This window comes from Rhea pennata, chromosome 3, assembly GCF_028389875.1.
Source record: "Rhea pennata isolate bPtePen1 chromosome 3, bPtePen1.pri, whole genome shotgun sequence".
In the NCBI taxonomy this organism is placed as follows: domain Eukaryota; kingdom Metazoa; phylum Chordata; class Aves; order Rheiformes; family Rheidae; genus Rhea; species Rhea pennata.
The window spans coordinates 30,919,459-30,937,551 of NC_084665.1; the positions used below are offsets into that span (position 1 = coordinate 30,919,459).

General features: G+C 36.8%; 1 protein-coding gene across 3 annotated transcripts in view; it reads right to left on the reverse strand.

The window, feature by feature from the left end:
• Nucleotides 1-18,093, reverse strand: part of SRBD1 (S1 RNA binding domain 1) — a 137,860-nt gene that overhangs the window by 78,807 nt on the left and 40,960 nt on the right. The gene's annotated exons all lie outside the window — the stretch shown is intronic.

Below are 18,093 nucleotides of genomic sequence, written 5' to 3' on the forward strand. Positions count from 1 at the left end.
AAATGGCAGCAACAGCCAAGAAGTGCCACCAAACCTAAAGCCCTAAAATAAACTACCTCTTCCTCCTTTCAAATTTCTGTTCTCTCTTCCCAGTACACGCAGTGCTTCAAAATGAAAGAAAACTCTTTCAAATAATCTTGCCAAATCATCTCTGGGCAGCAAGAAAGAAAAGAAGGGTGAAACTTGTCTGAAGAGTCTTCTGGAGGACATTATAAAGAAAGTGAAAACAGTCAATCACAACTTACACCTGTAAATATTGGCCAAGGTTACAGTTATGCAGGCATTGCGCATGGACACCAAACTGACTTCTGTGGACTAATCACTAGGCTGTTTTGTCTGGATTCTACAAGATGAACAAACAATGCAGAATTAGCACCTTAGAACAATTCTTTCAACTTTTGGAAATTACAGGATTTCAGAGAATCACAGAAGGCAACCCTAGAGACAGTCTAATCCAATCCTCTTGCTCAAAGAAGGGTCGGTTAAGAGTAGGTTGCTCAGGGCAGGCTAATGAGACCGCTTAGACTCAACTATAACTGAGAACTGAGGTTTTAATGGTATTAAAGATAAGGTTCACTTTTTTTTTTTTTTTTTTTTTTAACTGCTTTTTTAACTGCTTTTTGGCAGTTAAAAAAAATCAACACTATAAATACCTTTCAGAAAAGTAGTATATATTTGCCCCCAAATAGTCTAATTAATTAGCTTTAAGATATTAAAAGTCCTCAGTGCCATTTATTTTTAAAGAGCTGCACTGAAAACCTTAAAAATTCTAGCTTCTTCAAACACTACAAGCAAAATTAAAAATTGAATTTGTTTAGAAATGAAATTACTGGGAATATTTGCATTGTTGATGCTTGCAGTAGCAGAGTAGGCCCACTTAATTTCAGCATCCGATGTTAAAATAAATGTCACAAATATTCTTGCAGTTTATAACTAACATCTGTTACTTGGGAAAAAAAAAAAAGAAGAAAAGAGAGACTGGGGGGTATTGATACCACTGTGTTACAACCATAGAAGCATATTTTAATTGTCTAGATGAGAACAAGAGTCTATCTGCTAGAGACTGCACTGCAGCACAGCAGCAGAGAGCCTAGAGGCATTCTGGCTGATGTAGACAACTCCTACAGGGGGTTGTGGAGAACATATGCCAGAGTGGACTACGCAACACCCTTTAATACAGCAGAGCATCTTCTGCCCTCAGGCACCTGCTCAGCTCTGCTGGCTAGCGTGGAAGGTGGCAGAGCCAAGCAAGCCTCATCATCGGCCTCCCTCTGTCAGACAGCCCAGGACGATTGCTGCCCTTGGAGTCACTGGGGCCCCGAGCCAGAAGAGCACACGGCTCACATTTGCACACCAGCATCATCACTTCCAACAATGTGACCAAGAGCTACCCTGGACCATTCCAGGACTTTCACTGGTCAGGGCATTTTGAGGCTGAGATTATTTCTTACCCACTGCAGGGATGGGTATTATGTCTGGATGGAAAGAAATATGGCACAAATATTAAATAATTTTGCCCCAGAGAGAAGACAGGCTTCCAAGTCAAAACATAAATAACTGCTCAACTAATTCAGATCTAAAGTGTAGTAAGGAAGTATGCTTGTAGATTTTAAATAAGGGCCTAATTACACTTTTCATTCATTAGTTTTTTTACTACTATTTTACTCTCCTGTAGAAAGGAGAACCTAATCCTAAGAAGTCATGTAAGTATTTCTAAAATGCATATTTGAAAATTATTTTCTAAAAATATTTAGACAAGTGTGTTCAGAATTCCATTCAAGAAGTGGAAAAACCTGCTTAAAAATATAAATAAAATCACTGATACCTCAAACTGGATTTGGGTTTACTCAAACCCTGAGAATCAGAACAAAGCATTTCAGCTTCCTCTGAAGTTTAGAAGGGCTCACTGTAATCATCACCGTTCCAAGCTCTGTGCAATTTATGCAATTTAGTTTTACCAACTATTGCACAGTAAAGAAACTCCAAGCTTACATTTTATCATGAAATTCAATAGAAGCTATAGAAGCTAGCTTACAAAGGCTTCAAAAAACAAGAAGCCATACTTAGACATTCTCTTAAAATTGTTACATAGGGGATCAGTTTTAAGAATTAAAAGCTCCAATCTGTATTCAGTGCAAAACCTGCTATTTCAGATTACCAAAGACAATTTACATAATTAAAGCTTCTCTGCCAGAGTTCCCTATACTAATGATAAATTATATCTTGTCAAAATCTAATACTATCAAAAAATTAGCTTTTTTCATAATGCCCAAATGCTTCAAGCAGACCAAAAAGCAATCAATGCTGCACTTTCTGCATTGCATATTAAATAAAACATATTTACACAAACCTCTATAAAATCAGCATTTAATCTGTATTTTTAATAATAAAAGGCTAGAAATTTCCTATAGACTTTAAATTTTAAAGAGGATCTTCTTAAATATCAACAATTTCCTTTTTTGGCTAGCAATAAAACAGCTCATTATTTACAATTATGTCCCAACAGAACACTTCACTCTTGTTGGTGTCAATCAATCTGATAGCCTTCTACGATGGAATGACTGTCTGGGTACACGAGGGGAGAGCAGCAGATGTTGTATACCTGACAAGCTCAGGAAGTGTGCGTTAGATGAGTGGACAGTGAGGTGGATTGAGAACTGGCTGAAAGACAGAGCTCAGAGGGTCATCATCAGTGGTGTGGAGTCTAGATGGAGACTTGTAGCTAATGGCGTCCCCCATGGCTCAGTACTGGGTCGCATCCTGGTCAACTTCTTCATCAGTGACCTGGATGAGGGGACAGAGTGCCTCCTCAGCAAGTCTGCTGATGATACCAAGCTGGGAGGAGTGGCTGACACACCAGAGGGCTGTGCTGCCATTCAGAGAGACCTGGACAGGCTGGAGAGCTGGGCGGAGAGGAACCTCATGAGGTTCAACAAGAGCAAGTGCAGAGTCCTGCACCTAGGGAGAAATAACCCTAGGCACCAATACAAGCTGGGGGCTGACCTTCAGGAGAGCAGCTCTGCAGAGAAAGACCTGGGAGTGCTGGTGGATGACAAGTTGACCATGAGCCAGCAATGTGCCCCTGTGGCCAGGAAGGCCAATGGTATCCTGGGGTGCATTAGGAAGACTGTTGCCAGCAGGTCAAGGGAGGTGATCCTACCCCTCTACTCAGCTCTGGTGAGGCCTCGTCTGGAGAACTGCATCCAGTTCTGGGCTCCCCAGGACAAGAGAGACCTGGAGCTACTGCAGAGAGTCCAGCGTAGGGCTTCGAGGATGATCAGACAGTTAGAGCCCTGTGAGGAACAGCTGCGAGAACTGGGCCTGTTTAGCTTAGAGAATGTAAGACTGAGAGGAGATCTTATCAATGTCTACAAACATCCTAAGGAAGGCTGTCAAGAGAATGAGGCTGGACTCTTTTCAGTGGTGCAACAGGACAAGAGGCAACGGGCATAAACTGAAACACAGGAAGTTCCATTTGAATATGAGGAAAAACTTCTTTACTGTGAGAATGACAGAACACTGGAGCAGGTTGCCCAGAGAGACTGTGGAATCTCCTTCTCTGGAGATATTCAAAATCTGCCTGGATGTGATCCCGTCTAACATGCTCTAGGTGACCCTGCTTGAGTGGGGGTGGAGGGGAACTAGATGATTTCCGGAGGTCCCTTCCAACCTCAACCATTCTGTGATTCCATGAAAATTCTGCTACAGTAACCACTTTACCAGAAAAGACAGCGAACGAAAACTAATTTCCCCTAATTTGCTCTGCTAATCAGCAGCATTGCCTTTCCAACAGATGTTCTTCTCCATTCATGGATGGAATGGATGTCATTCTCCAAAAGAGCAATTAGCCAGTTTCAGTAATAGGAAAGCTACAACTGAGAAGGCAACAAGCAGTTATAGACAGACAAGTAAAGCAATACCAAAGTGCTGACAGAACCAGCATGGGTCCATACAAAAAGAAATATTTATAAGCAGAGTAGGAAAACAGGAATAATAAACAAAAAGACAGCCTTGTTAAGCATTCTTTTAAAAGTATCTTTTTGTTAACTGAAGCAACAGGACATATTAGAAGGATACAATATAACAATTTTAAAATCTTGGTAAAAATTCATTTAAAAACATTCAAATTGACAATGTCTCTTTTTATTAACTTTTGCAGCAGAGGAGTAGATTTAACATCTCAGCAGAGAGACAAACACTGAGAAGTAATACAGGAACATTCAATTTGATTTACTTAAAAACAACTAACTTCGGGAATAACTTTAATAATAAATATGACAAAGTAACTTTGAGCTGTGATTACACTATTAGGAAAATAGACCAAGAACAAGTAATAAATGCATCACTGATTTTACTGAAGCCAACTTCCAAGGTGTATTTACGGTACAACATCATAATGCTGACAAGAGAATCATCCAGTGAAGATGCATGTCTAAATTGTTTCCCTAAAACATTTCTTGTCAAGTTCAAATGTCAAAATGTGTTTTATCCAAATGTTAGTTCTACTATATCCCAATAAAAGAACTGAACAGGCAGTAGGCATGTTGCCTTAGCTGCCAAAAATGTTTAATGAAATATGAAAATTAATAAGGTTTGAGAGAGGTTTTATGTGAAAAGCCTACTTAATATTAGCAATAACCATAACTGCATATAGATGAACATTTTTTTTTCTCCAAGATTTTTATTTGAAAAGCTCCAAGGGCAGCTGAGTTGTTTGAATAACATTGATAGATTTGATGTTACTTGAAACCAATTCAATATAATTAGAAACTGTGATATATTACTTAGAGGTACAAACAGGAGTAAAATTAAGCCCCCTTTTTTATCTTGATAACAAATTTGGTTTCAGGAGTTTGAGTGTTTGAAGAAAAGGAAAATAATGCCCCAAATTCTAGGACATAATTAAATTTAAACTTGTATTTCAAGCCACCAAACAAAATCTATAACCAAAAAGGGGATGGAGGGTGAGAGAATCTCATCACCCTCTTTCTCTGCCATTGTCCTTCCAATTGTCAAAAAAATGTATCTGTTCAGTTATGCTCTGGTCACCACAAATTACATCAATGAGAATTCTGTCATTTACTTATAGCAGGATAGATCCCTTAAACCGCTGAAGCTAACAATGAAAGTCTTTCAAATAAGTATCTTTCCTAAAGGAGGCATGTCCATGCACGTTACATTTTTCCAAAGATTTAAGGTGAGAGAGATCATTAAGTTGTCTTGTCTGATCCATGCAGTTCAGGCTATGTAATAGCCATTTACTATATTTTCCAATAAATCCCATACATCCAGAAAGACATCCAGTCTTGAAGGTATCAAACAGACAAATAATAAATTTTTCCTTGATTATTACACTTCAAGGATCAATCAATCAGATTCTTAAAAGCACATACCTTATTCCTAATTTAAGCCTACTTGAATTTTACCTCCAGACACTCATTCTTGCCTTTTTTTCTGTTATATTGAAGAGCCCACAGCAACTACTTTGTTCCCGTAACTACAATATTTTGTACCCTGATCTTAGCTTACCTGTTTTCCATTCTCTGTGCACCAAAAATGATATAATGCACCACTTCAATCACAGAATTATTTTACGGATAAACTATAAGTCAAATTATTTGACAAATCTGATTTATGATAATAATACAACCATATGAAATAAAGACAACACAAATGAGATGAACTTGTTAAATATTTCTACAAATATATCCTTAAACAAACAGGTTAGTGTAACTAGATCGGAATCTACAAAAGCAATAGGCAATTTACTAAAATATATTATCTGCCTGAATTGGCCATATTCCTTTAAGTTTTGTTCATTCTCTCGGTTCTGTGCTATCAGAAGTACTAAATGTGTTTCTCTTTCACCAAGTGTTAATAAAGATGTAAACAAAATCATTACTATGATTCTTAAGAATCTACTAGACTTCATTTCTCTGACATTCATTTCAACATAAATCTTTTTAAAATTACTTTTTTTAAAAAAAAAAAAAGGTGCAGCTTTATTTATCCCAAAGGAAAACAAGTTTGATACAACAGTTAACAAAATTAAATGCTGTTCCAACTATATTCTTGTCTTCTCTGTTCTCCCAGTTGTAAAGGAAGGGCTGCGGGGGCCTGGTACCAAAGAAGGTGCTTCACATAGCTTGTGCTTTTTGATGTCTACTTCTAGAATACAGTTTTAACTTCATATCATGCACTATGACAAACTGATCATTTCTCCTTCCCTCCACTTATTCATCATTGACAAGACTGCTGGAATCCAGTTATAAGAAGGAATTATTCTCAATAGGTACCTTCAGTTACAGCTAATCCCTTCTCAAGCCAAAATAACCTGCTCAAAGACCCTTTTAAGACACACAGCATGCCCATATTCTCCGCCTCTTGTGCCCTGAAAACATCAGAAGCATGCTGAAGCATCTCCTGTTGCTGTGGCTTCTTTCAATGTCATTTATGAAGTTTTTATGACTGCCATGCACCTTCTTGATGAGAGAAGTCAAGAGTCCAGACAACCACAGGCCCCAGTTTCAGCATCACACAAAACTAGTCTGACTTAAGGTGTAATATGGGCAGCACTCAGATCTACACTGTTAACAACCTCTAAAGCCAATAGCTTGAAATCAGGAGTAGAAATGAGAATTTTACGCAGCTGCAGAATAAAAGATGATAAAATACTGCTGTATTTGATAACCCTGAACAGATATTCAGAGGGAGAGATTGAGGCTTCTATCCAATCTTTGGATCTACCTGAAAATTTTCATTTCTTCCAGATAACTTAGTGTTGATAATTAAAAAGTAATAGGAAATGGTTAAAAAAACAAAACAAACAAAAAAACCCACCACACATGCAACCCACACATATACACTCCCTAATAGAGATCCAGGATAAAAAGTTTCCTCTCAAAGGTAAATCTATCAGTTAAAAAACACTGAAATTAAGGTACGTAATGCAGACTGTTAGAGAACCTAATATAACCTAACCACCTAACCTAAGCTTCTGCTATCATCATCAACTACAACAGTAGATTTTAAATTCAAATAAATAAATATATCTATATACCACATCTCACAACAATAAAGGCAGCCCAGTAAGAGCTGAAATGCAGAACACCAAATGTGGTTTCACAAATGAATAGGTATGAAGCTTGGCAGAATCTCAACTTAAGTAAAAACATATTACTGGCAATCTCACAAAACTGGAAAAATGCTTAGCTTTCCACTATGTTCCTACAGAATGTCTGCTTGAAGACAGAACACTATCCAAATATACAACCAGGTCAGACTGTGCAATAATACTCAGTCTTAGTACCTCACAAATCAAAGAATACATCATATATTTATATCATTTTAATCTAGATGCTATCAATACTAATCACTCTGCATATTCGGATGCCTTTACTTAAATTAATTCCTGACGAGGCTCCACAAGTAATCCTGCTTTTTTTATATGATGAAGAGCCTAAATTAATTTTCCTAATCATTCTTGGTGAAAAATTTACCAATTGTCACAGTTATTTTACAACAAAAGCACTTAAATACACACAAGCACATATTTCTGATGTCTCTATGAAGAGGATAATACAATGATATCCCAAGTATCACTTATTTTAGATGGAAAGAAAATATTGTGATAAATCATAAGTTAACATTTTAATAGTTCTAATTTACATTCACATTTGAGTATTAAAGGTTCCATTAGCATGGCAACATCATACACAAATTCTGTGCCACCACCAGTAACTTTTCAGTGCTCTGCAAGTCAAAAAATATATGAAAAAAAACATTCTCCATCATTTAGTTTAGTCACTATCTAACCACTCTTGATTTCTCTATGATCAGGTAATATCTGAATCTAATCATATTTCATTTCCATTAGCAAACAGAAGCAGAGGTGACTGACTTCCCGCCTAAACTCAAACATAGAAAGGAAGACTAAAAGAGGTGGAAGCAAGAGCAGATGACCCAGAAGGAATTTAGAAACTGTCTGAGTATGCATGGGGTTAGGAAAGCCAAAGTCCATCTAAGGATGGTTGTGAAGAACAAGAAAGGTTTTCTACAAGTACATAAGCAGCAAAAGGAAGGCTAGGGAAAATGCAGGCTCACTGCTAAATGGAGCAGAGGCCATGGGGACAAAAGACATAGAAAAGACCAAGGTATTCCATGCCTCAGTCTTTACCAGGAAGACTGGCCTTCAGGAATCCCAGGCCCCTGGGCACAGAGGGAGTCTTATCCTCAGTGAAAGGAGACTAAGTTGGGCACCATTTGGAAAAACTGGACATACAAGAGTCCAAGGGACCTGATGGGATGCACCCACAAGTGCAGAGGGAGCTGGACAGTGTCATTGCTAGGCCATTCTCGATTGTATTTGAAAGGTCATAGTGATCAGGAGAGGTTTCCGAGGACTGGAAGAAAGTGTCATTCCTTCAAGATTTCCCAAGATCCAAGGAGGAGGATCTGGGAAACTACATGCCATGCAGTCTTACTTCAAGCCCTAGGAAGGTGGTGGAGCACCTATTCCTGTATATTTATAGACACACGAAGGACTAGGTGTTCAGAAATAGTCAGCATAGATTTACAAAGAGGAAAACAGGCTTAACCAACCTGACAGTCTTCTACAAAGAGCTGACTGACTTGGTGGATGAGGGGAAAGCAGTGGATGTTGTTTATCTCAACTTCAGGACGGCTTTTGACACTGTCTTCCATACCATCCTCATAGACTAGCTGATGAAGTAAAGTCTAGATAAAGTAGAGAGTGAGGGGAACAGAAAACTGGTTGAATTGTCAGACTCAAAGAGTTGTGATCAATGACACTAAGTCCAGCTGGAGACCAGTCACTAGTGGTGTCCCCAGAGGTTGATGCCAGGTCCAATACTGTTTAACATATTCATTAATGACCTGGATGATGGGACCAAGTGCACCCTCAGCAAGTTTGCAGATGATACAAAACTTGGATTATACCTGATTATATCTGATACACCAGATGGCTGCACTGCTATTCAAATCAAACTCAACAGCCTGGAGAAATGGGCAGAGAGGAACTTCATAAAGTTCAAAACAAAGTGGCAAGTCTTGCATCTAGGAACAACCCCGTCCCCCAGTATGCACTAGAGCTGACCAGGTGGAAATCAGCTTTGCAGAGCAGGACCTGGAGGTCCTGGCAGACAGTAAGTTGACTGTGAGTCAGCAATGAACCCTTGTGGCAAAGAAAGCCAATGGTATCCTGGGCTGCATCAGGCAGTGCTGCCAACAAGTCAAAGGAGGTGATCCTTCCCCTCTACTGCGCACTGGTGAAGCTGTACCCTGGAGTGCTGGGTCCAGTTCTGGGCTTCCCACAGTAAAACAGACATGGATTTACTGGAACAAGAGCAACAAAGTTCCACAAAGATGATTAAAGGTTTGGAGCATCTCTCATATGCGCAGAGGCTGAGAAAGCTAGGACTGCTCAGTCTAGAGAAGAGAAGGTTCAGGTGGATCTTATCAATGTGTATAAATAATTGATGGGAGGGTATTAGGAGGACAAGGCCAGACATTTCCCAATAGTGCTCAGTGATAGGACAATAGGCAATGGGCACAATCTGAAAAGACAGAAAATTCCACTTGAACATAAGAAAAAAATTCTTCACTGTGAGGGTGCTTGAACACTGGAAAATATTGCCCAGAGAGGTTGTGGAGCCTCCATCCTTGGAGATGTTCAAAACCCAATTGGACGTGGTCCTTGGTAACCTGTTCTAGCTGATCCTGCTTAAGCAGGGCGTTGGACTAGACAAACTCCAGAAGTCACTTCCAGTATCAGCAACTGTATGAACATGTGGGTGGTTAGGAAGAAAAAACAAAGAAGACCCCCTCAAAAATCCTTACATAGAGTGACAATGAATCATACATGATAATTATTGAGGCTCTTAAAATAGTGCTGCAGAAGTTTACCTGAATGCCTAAGCTTTTCTGTTTTGCTTGAGACCAGTATTAATAAGAAGTTTGGTATATTCAGGGCTCACATAATTAAATTTTCACAATTCTGGCCGCATAAGGATTCCTTTCTGCAGTGTCTTACAGTAACTGACTAGATCATTACCTTCTAAGCCTTATGATGAATAGACATCACTTTAAAAACATACTCTGGAGTAACATAAAACAAACATTCTTCAGCTCATTCCAGGCAACAAAATGTATTATTGGGCAAGGATTATAGATACTACTTGAATGCTCACTGTGAGAGGCAGCAATATATCATTAGATCGCGTTTTTCAACTGAAGTCCCCACCAGTTTCAAGCTTACGTACACTGTCCATTCACTCCTGCAAACAATTAGGGGAGGGAAAGGAAGAGGACAGGGGAACTATTCTCTTGCCAGAATCCGCTGAATTGAAAAGATGATCTGGAACATGCAGCTCAGAAGAGCTCCGGTGTGAACAGGAGACAGCTAGAGGTACAGGTGGCCTTTTGCAAGACAATCCTCCTGCACCAAGACAATCCTACTCCCACACCTCTCATACACTGTATTTGAAGGCCCCTGCCTAGAGGAAGTACGATGGAAGTGCCTTGCCCTCTAATCTCTGACAGTACCTTGGTTCCTTTTGCACAGCCTCCTCTACCACGTACCGAATTTCTCAGGCTTCTTGCATTCCTCAAAGCATTCTGAAAACCTGGCCACTCCCTACACACCTCTTAACACAAAAGTCTTACATCTTTTCCTACTAAGAAGCTAGCATACACAGTGCAGAGACCGGTATGTAACCTTTCAGACACAGAGAACGACTTAAAGGTTTCATCCTTCAATGTCTTTACTAACACTCCAGAAATGCAAATGAGCTGACAGCTATCACAAGGAAGGCTGGTAACGCTTCAGGAAGAAAAGATTGTTAGACTGAAGGAACAGGTAATGAGAATAATAATTCTGGGAGAGATGAATATGTTACAGTATCACCTTATGTTATATTGGTTCTGCTATATGAGCTTTTCATGGAGTCTTTCTTTAAGATGAAACTGAAAACAAGTGTGTTGTTTACCAAACAGCACAAAAAAAGGCTACATTCAAAGGTTGTAATCATATCCAATAATAATAATCTAAATAATTTCATTTTGAAATAAAAAGCTTATTTTTAACCTCTTTTTTAATGAGATTTTTTTCTCTCAAGTGAGTTTTGGGAATGAAATGCACAATTTTGCACCACAGAGGTTATCTGTGCAAAACATATATTCCATAACTGTGTCCCAAGGCCTGATGGACACAGTCAGTGCAGAAGTGCTAGCACTGTTCTTCGTATATCTTTCTTTACCTGGCTTCTCTGAATTACCTTCTAGCTTTTCAACTTCTTCTTGTTCTTCTGTTTGCAAACATTTTTTCATATGCTTCCCCTTTTCCATCTGACTTCTGCTATACAACAATAGCTCATTATCTAAAAAATAGCTTATGTTTTATTTAACTGAAAATATCAAAGATTTCTATAAGGAAATAGCACCCCTGTGTACAAATCACTGCTCAGTGGGGAACATAAAATAAAAGTGAAAGTAGAAGTTATTTTGCAATCCTGAATATGTCAATGATTTCTCTCTCTATGAGAAAAAAAAAAAAGAAGAAAAAAACAAACATATACAGAGGGTAGGGAATTATTGTGACAAAATTATCACATTGACTATTTGATCTGCAAGACTGGATTTGAGATCAGTACATATTCAATTAAAGAGTAAACAGAGGTGCCCTTGAACATACTGTTATGTTCTTAACAGCTTTTTGGCCTAAACTTTTCCCTAATTTTATAGAAGCAATTCTTGTGTTTAATAACTTTACAATGTCTAATGAGATTTATACATGATAAATACATAACTTTTTAAAACACTGCTTGATACAAGTTACTATGATTTTCTTTTGAAAGGATAAAACAAAGAAGGAAAGTTTTGTGAATAATTTCCCCACATACACACATACTGAAACTGTCTTCCCATTGATTGTCCTGGACCTGAATCAAATGACGTTCTAGTGATCTGGAAAAAATGACTTTTTCCTCCTCTAGATCTATATTTCTTTCACTAGTTACTTCCCCCCCCCAACCTGCATTTCACATTGTTAACGTCTAGACTCCACATATCAACTTTCTCCTTTCTATACTTAAAGAAATTCATAATCTCTTTAGCTGCACTGACATACTCCCAAATAGACAGTATTCTCATCTTTACTGTTGTAAAGTTGTTTCTCTGAAAAAGAATTCAAATAGGAACAATTATGGAATAGCTTCTTATTTTCTTCATTGCTATCAAGACCATTTCACAGCTTCAATGCATTATTTTTAGTCTGTTTCAAGAATTCCAATTTCATGCTATACAAGTCAGAAATTATCACCTATTTCACCTGTGCCCTTTATTTCCTTCTGAAAAAACTCAGGAAATGGTTCAAAATTGTACTACTGGCTACAGTAAACCTTTAACAATAAGCAACATAGGGGAAAAATCTTTCCTTTCCTGGACCACTACAGAATCTCAGAAGATTTCTGAATTTCCCTTTTGAACATAGGATAGATTCAGCCCAACTTTGTAACAGGAACAAACCTCAGATACCATGTTGAATGCTGCTACTTGTTACAGTTCATGCTGCGCTGAACGTACTCAGACTAATTACTACCAAAACTTATGAATAATCAAGCGTAGCAACAGGAGAAAGTCTCTATGCAAAGTAAAGCTCCAACTTACAGGACAGTCCCAAATATAAACATATACAAAATGACTGTTCGTTTGAAATATACTTGACCAAAATTTTCTGCAGTTTTGATAAATAATCACAATGGACAATAACTTGCAAGTAAGAGACAAAAGACAGCTTGGTTGGAAAGCAGTACATAACTTTAGATATTTTTACTGATTATATCCTCTTCACACACATTTTAATCTGTTGCTCAATAAATTGTTTCTTTGTTGTTCAGAACTTCTCATGACTCCCTCAGAGCTTGAAAGAAATGAAAGCAGAACAGAGGTTCCTCAGTGCACCGTTCAGACGTGCGTGCATTGCTTCTGTGGAATACGAATGCCTTTTGCAAAAATTCTGCAAACTGCATTCTGTATTAGACATCTTATGACTTCAGATGTGTTGATGCAGGTAATAAATGTGCCATTAATATTGTTATATTGCCTAATGAACCAAAGTAGCAACTTAAAGTAAATAAAATCAAAATGAAATAGGAATAAGGTTTCCCATGTCCCTGTCTACCTGCCTCTCCCCAGACTCTCAACAGACTTGAAACAACTGTATTAATGCAGCAAGCAATAGCTTGTAAAAGGATGCAAACCAGCTGAAACATTTGACAGACAGTGTTAAATACCAGAGGATTCATATCAACCACTTTATTTGAAAAGGTGCTTTGATGTTGGCTATCTTTCATGTACCTCTTTCATGGCACATTAATAAGGAAAACTGAGAGGGGTAAATTAAGTCCCAAGGTCGTATCTAGAGTTACAGCACTGTGGGTACCTGATGAAATACGGATTAATGCTGCATGAGCACTGAATAAATAAAACCACTTCTGTTAACCACTCAAACAAGTTTTACAAGTAGTTCTGAACTTCATTCGGCAACTAGACTTCAGACATCTTAATCCCCCCACACTGCTTTGAAACCTAATTATCATAATGTGAACCCGAATGTTAGGTCCCTTTCAAACTGCGAGTGCTATGAAGCAGAAAAGTAATGGGAATTAAGCTAGTGTAACATTAGAAACGTAGAAGCACAGAACTTGAAAGTGCCATTTGTTAAAGCTGAGAGAGTATAATGTAGATATTCAACAACATAAAACATTAAAATTGAAAAGGATATTTAAACCATGTGCAGACACCTATAAAGTACAAATGGACCAAAAACCTTGTAGAACAAACATTTCCAAATCAATTTCTTGCCACAAAATTACTACTTCAAAGGGTATTAAATGGTCTTAATTCTACTTCAGCAGAACATTTCTAAGTATTCTAAAAGAGACAATTTAAACATTAAAGAAAACCAAATGAGGACTTTATAAGACATTACAGATTTTTCCCTAATTTGTCACAGTACAGAAGCGTTTGAACTTAAAGAGCAGTAAATTATCAATTAGATTGCTTATAAAGCTTGAAGAGTCAAAAAACATTTTGCTGAAAGTGACAAAAGGATTTTTTTTTATAAAGTTTAAAAACAAGCATAACAAAAACAAACACCAAGCTACTCAGAAAACAACCAAAAACATACACTTGGCTGTTTCCACTCTTAGTTTACTGCTTGTTGAAAATCATCAGCAATTTGCAATACCTATTAAACTTTTTCAATATAAGCTGAAATACTTTATTCTAAGTTTGGATTAATATAACAAGTAATTAAAGCTGAATGAGCAAAAATGCTCGTACTGTGACAATGGAAACATTCAGGCAGAAAAAAATGGAATTTTATTTTGCTAAATATGATTGAGTTGTTTGTGTTATTCTATTCTAGCATAGCTCAGCCATCCTTCAGACAGTTCTCAGTTCCAAGATACCTAAAACTGACAGCAGACCAAAAAAAAAAAAAAAAAATAAGCAGTGATCTAAATGTGGAACGAGATTCCAGAATTTTTTCAGGATTTTAATTTAATCCAAAAAGGCCAATGAAATCCTAAAAGTTCATCATCTGCCATGTTAATGCTGACACACTGTTGTTTCATTTACATTTCTGGTCCTGATAAAACAAATACACTTGTCTAAAACAGAACATCTGTTTTGGATATAATACAATGTATCTTTGGCATGAACTCACATGAACTAACATAAATAATCAAGAATATTTATTGAACCTTGTAACAAAAACTGATTTGTAACAAAAAACCTAAAGACCAGATATGACTGTCTCTGGGCTCTAGTCCAGTCCTAATCTAAATCAATAAACATAGCTTTATGACAGAAACTACATGAAAAAAAATAATAATAAAACAAAAAAGTTCTGCAGTTATTTAGGTTGGACGTAGGTATCTGAAAGTGTGTTGGTAATAAAAATATTGAAAAATATTTACTTTAAATCAAAAACTGTCAAACAGAGTGCAGAGAGTTTTTAAAGCCACAAAAGAAAAAAGTGGGCCATGTGGCTCATTTCCGATCACTGTCTACACCTATTTGTCTTCTCATCAGAAAAGTTCAGTGAAATTATATGTAGTGTGTAATTGTCACTGAAGAGGAATTATTTTAATAGTTTTCCTTTTACATATTTATTGGCACTTGAAAAACAAAGTGATGATCAAATAGAATACCATGATAAAATAATACATATCAAATGACTGATAATTCATAATTATTGATAATAAATATCAAATAAAATATCATAATGTTTTTAAGAGAAACTTAACTGGCTTCCAAGAAGATTGTTTTGAAAATCTCTAAATACTGATACAGCTTAAGTATATGGACCGTAGGTAAAAGGGGAAGAATAGGCTTTAAAAAAAAAAAAGAAAGAAAAGAAAAAAAAAAATTCACTTCTGATCCCTGTCTCCACTTTTAACTATAAATTTAAGTATCATCTTGCAGGCCTTATTTGCAATAGAAGCTGAAGTCTGCAACTGCTAATCAGCCACCTCTCTTGAATGACAGCTTAAGATGTTGATTGGGATTTTGTTTTTGAAGTCCTATAAAACAATGTAGCCTCATCTGCCAGCTGACTTTATTTGGGGTCCTTTAAAGAAAAAGGCATATAAACTCAAATATCATTGGTTATTTTCTGAAACCTGCATATAGCAATGAACTGAATTCAATTCCACTGGGCAAGAATTTCTGCCATCACACCATTCGGTGCATCAATGTGAGAGGCTGAATGGTTGGAAAATGGTACAGTGTTAAACTGTAATAGCATGCACTTGCCCTTAAGCATTGTTTTTTTAAACAGTCTGACACAACAACTGAATTCATTCATAAACCCATTTGCTTAGTGCTGCAACCTGCTAAAGCAGATCATCTTTAGGAATGAATGGTTTTAATGTTACTTAAATTGGGTTCTTATAAGCTTTAAATGAAAACCAACAATTTATACAGACCACTTGATCCAAAAGTATACTACAGGTTTCCACCAAAATGATTAAAGAACTGTATTCAACCTATGGGTAAACAAAGCCCTCACATTTTCTCTATCATGAGAAAATGTACATGAGAAAATGTAATTGAGAAGACTTAATACGTGGAAACTGAATAGTCAATCGCATAGGGGATGTGTTCTCACACCAGCAAAATATTTTTAAAGGTGACTGGCAGAGTTCGTTCTTCCAGTTCGTCTCTCAGGGTCCCCCTCAAAAGGTGTAGTTGTGACCTTGCAACACATGCCTGCTGCGACCTACTATTCAAATGAGAATTCTATACTAGCTGCTCCACATTTAGCAAAAGATCACCTACGTTTTTAAGCTCAGACTTAGGTGTTAAAAGGCCTGATATGAATTCCAGGCATTTCATCAGATTATTGTGGGGAAGAGGGGGAAATCGTCATGACTTTCTGCTACTAAGAAATACCAAGAAGATTAAGGAGAAAGTTTTCTGGAGCTAGAATGAGGACAGAGTAGCTACCTTGCAGGATTCAGTGGTAAGGTTGTGAAACAGAGGCACTAGATAATGCAATAAGATGCATATAAAACTAATTTAGCAGAGAGGGCAACACAAGAACACAAGAAAGAAATTCAGTTAAGATTGTCAAAATAGAACAAAAGATGCTAGGACTGCAAGTTCAGCTTATCTGTAAGCCTACATAAGTACACACTCCTGAACGGTAGTATCTGCAAAGTACAGTATTAAAAGCGTCATCTATAACATGCAGTGCAGTAAAAACTTAAAATCTTCCTTCTTTATTTTACTATATAGTACCTCAGCGTTCTACATACAGACTCTGAAGTAGGGATCAACTTTTCATCATTTATGAGCACAGCACAAGGAAACTATTAACATCACTACAATATAAATAAATTCTGAGAGTAAATACTATTCTGATTATGCTAATTTTATTTCCAGTAATTATTCTTGTGGATCAACAATTACGTTTACATATTTTTCCTACAAACATCAAAATAAATTTTGGAAAAATTTAAAATTCACTAGCAGTCTTAAGGAAAAATGAGCCAAAAAACTCCCTGAACACTACTAGATAAAGCAACCTACTTGACAATTTTTATGACTTCTGCCTTGTACTAATTTGTATTTTACGAGTTTTTGTCAGTTCCAAGAATTTAGCAGCTCTATCAGCTCAAAATCAATACTGATAATGATTTTGCAAATTCTATAATCTTGCTCTACAAACAGGGAGAAAATATAAAAACAGAGGAAACTTTAGTTAAGAAAGCCACCCAAAGGATTATATAAAATAAATTCTACTGTATGAACTAAACAGTTACTTGCATTTTGTAGCACATGATGAAAAACAATTCAAATGAAATGATTATGGCTCCTTCAAACAAGGAACAAAGTGTTTATGCCGCTACAAAGAATTTTTAAACCACAGGAGCTAAACAACAGTAAAATTCACCATTTGCCAAAAAATTCAATGTTTATCATTCTACACTATCTATACAAATCCGCTGTTTTGGGGTTCAATTCAGTAAAGGGCATACTTAATTTTTTAGATGCTTGAATGGTCTCTTTCCTTCGCTAAGAATAAAAAAAAAAAAAAAAAAATGAAAACCCCTCTTATGTCTCTTGAAATAAGAAGTAGATTGAAGCATCTATCTTGCTGAAATTTATAATCATCATAGAAGCAAAGAACAGTGTTATTAAATAATAGTATCACTTAATAGGAATAATACATTTGTTGAACATTTCTGTAAGATAACTTTATAACCTATGGAGAAGAGGGTCCATTAAATGGAGTAGCAGTTTGAACAGAAATAGGTGATGTCTTTTTAAAAAATTTAAACAATGTATTTCAGTATGCTAACACAGTGAAAATTAAATATTACTTCAGCACAAAGAGTGACCCAAGATTAATTCACAAAACATTACGGGAAAAAAAAATCTAAGTGTGAATAAAAAATTAAGAGCATTTCTGCACGGTGGAGAAGAAAGCAATATAGGATTGCTACCATTAATGCTAAAAGCAGAATAGTTTAGCTTGAGCTCAGCAAACTAAGGGATAAAGTTTGA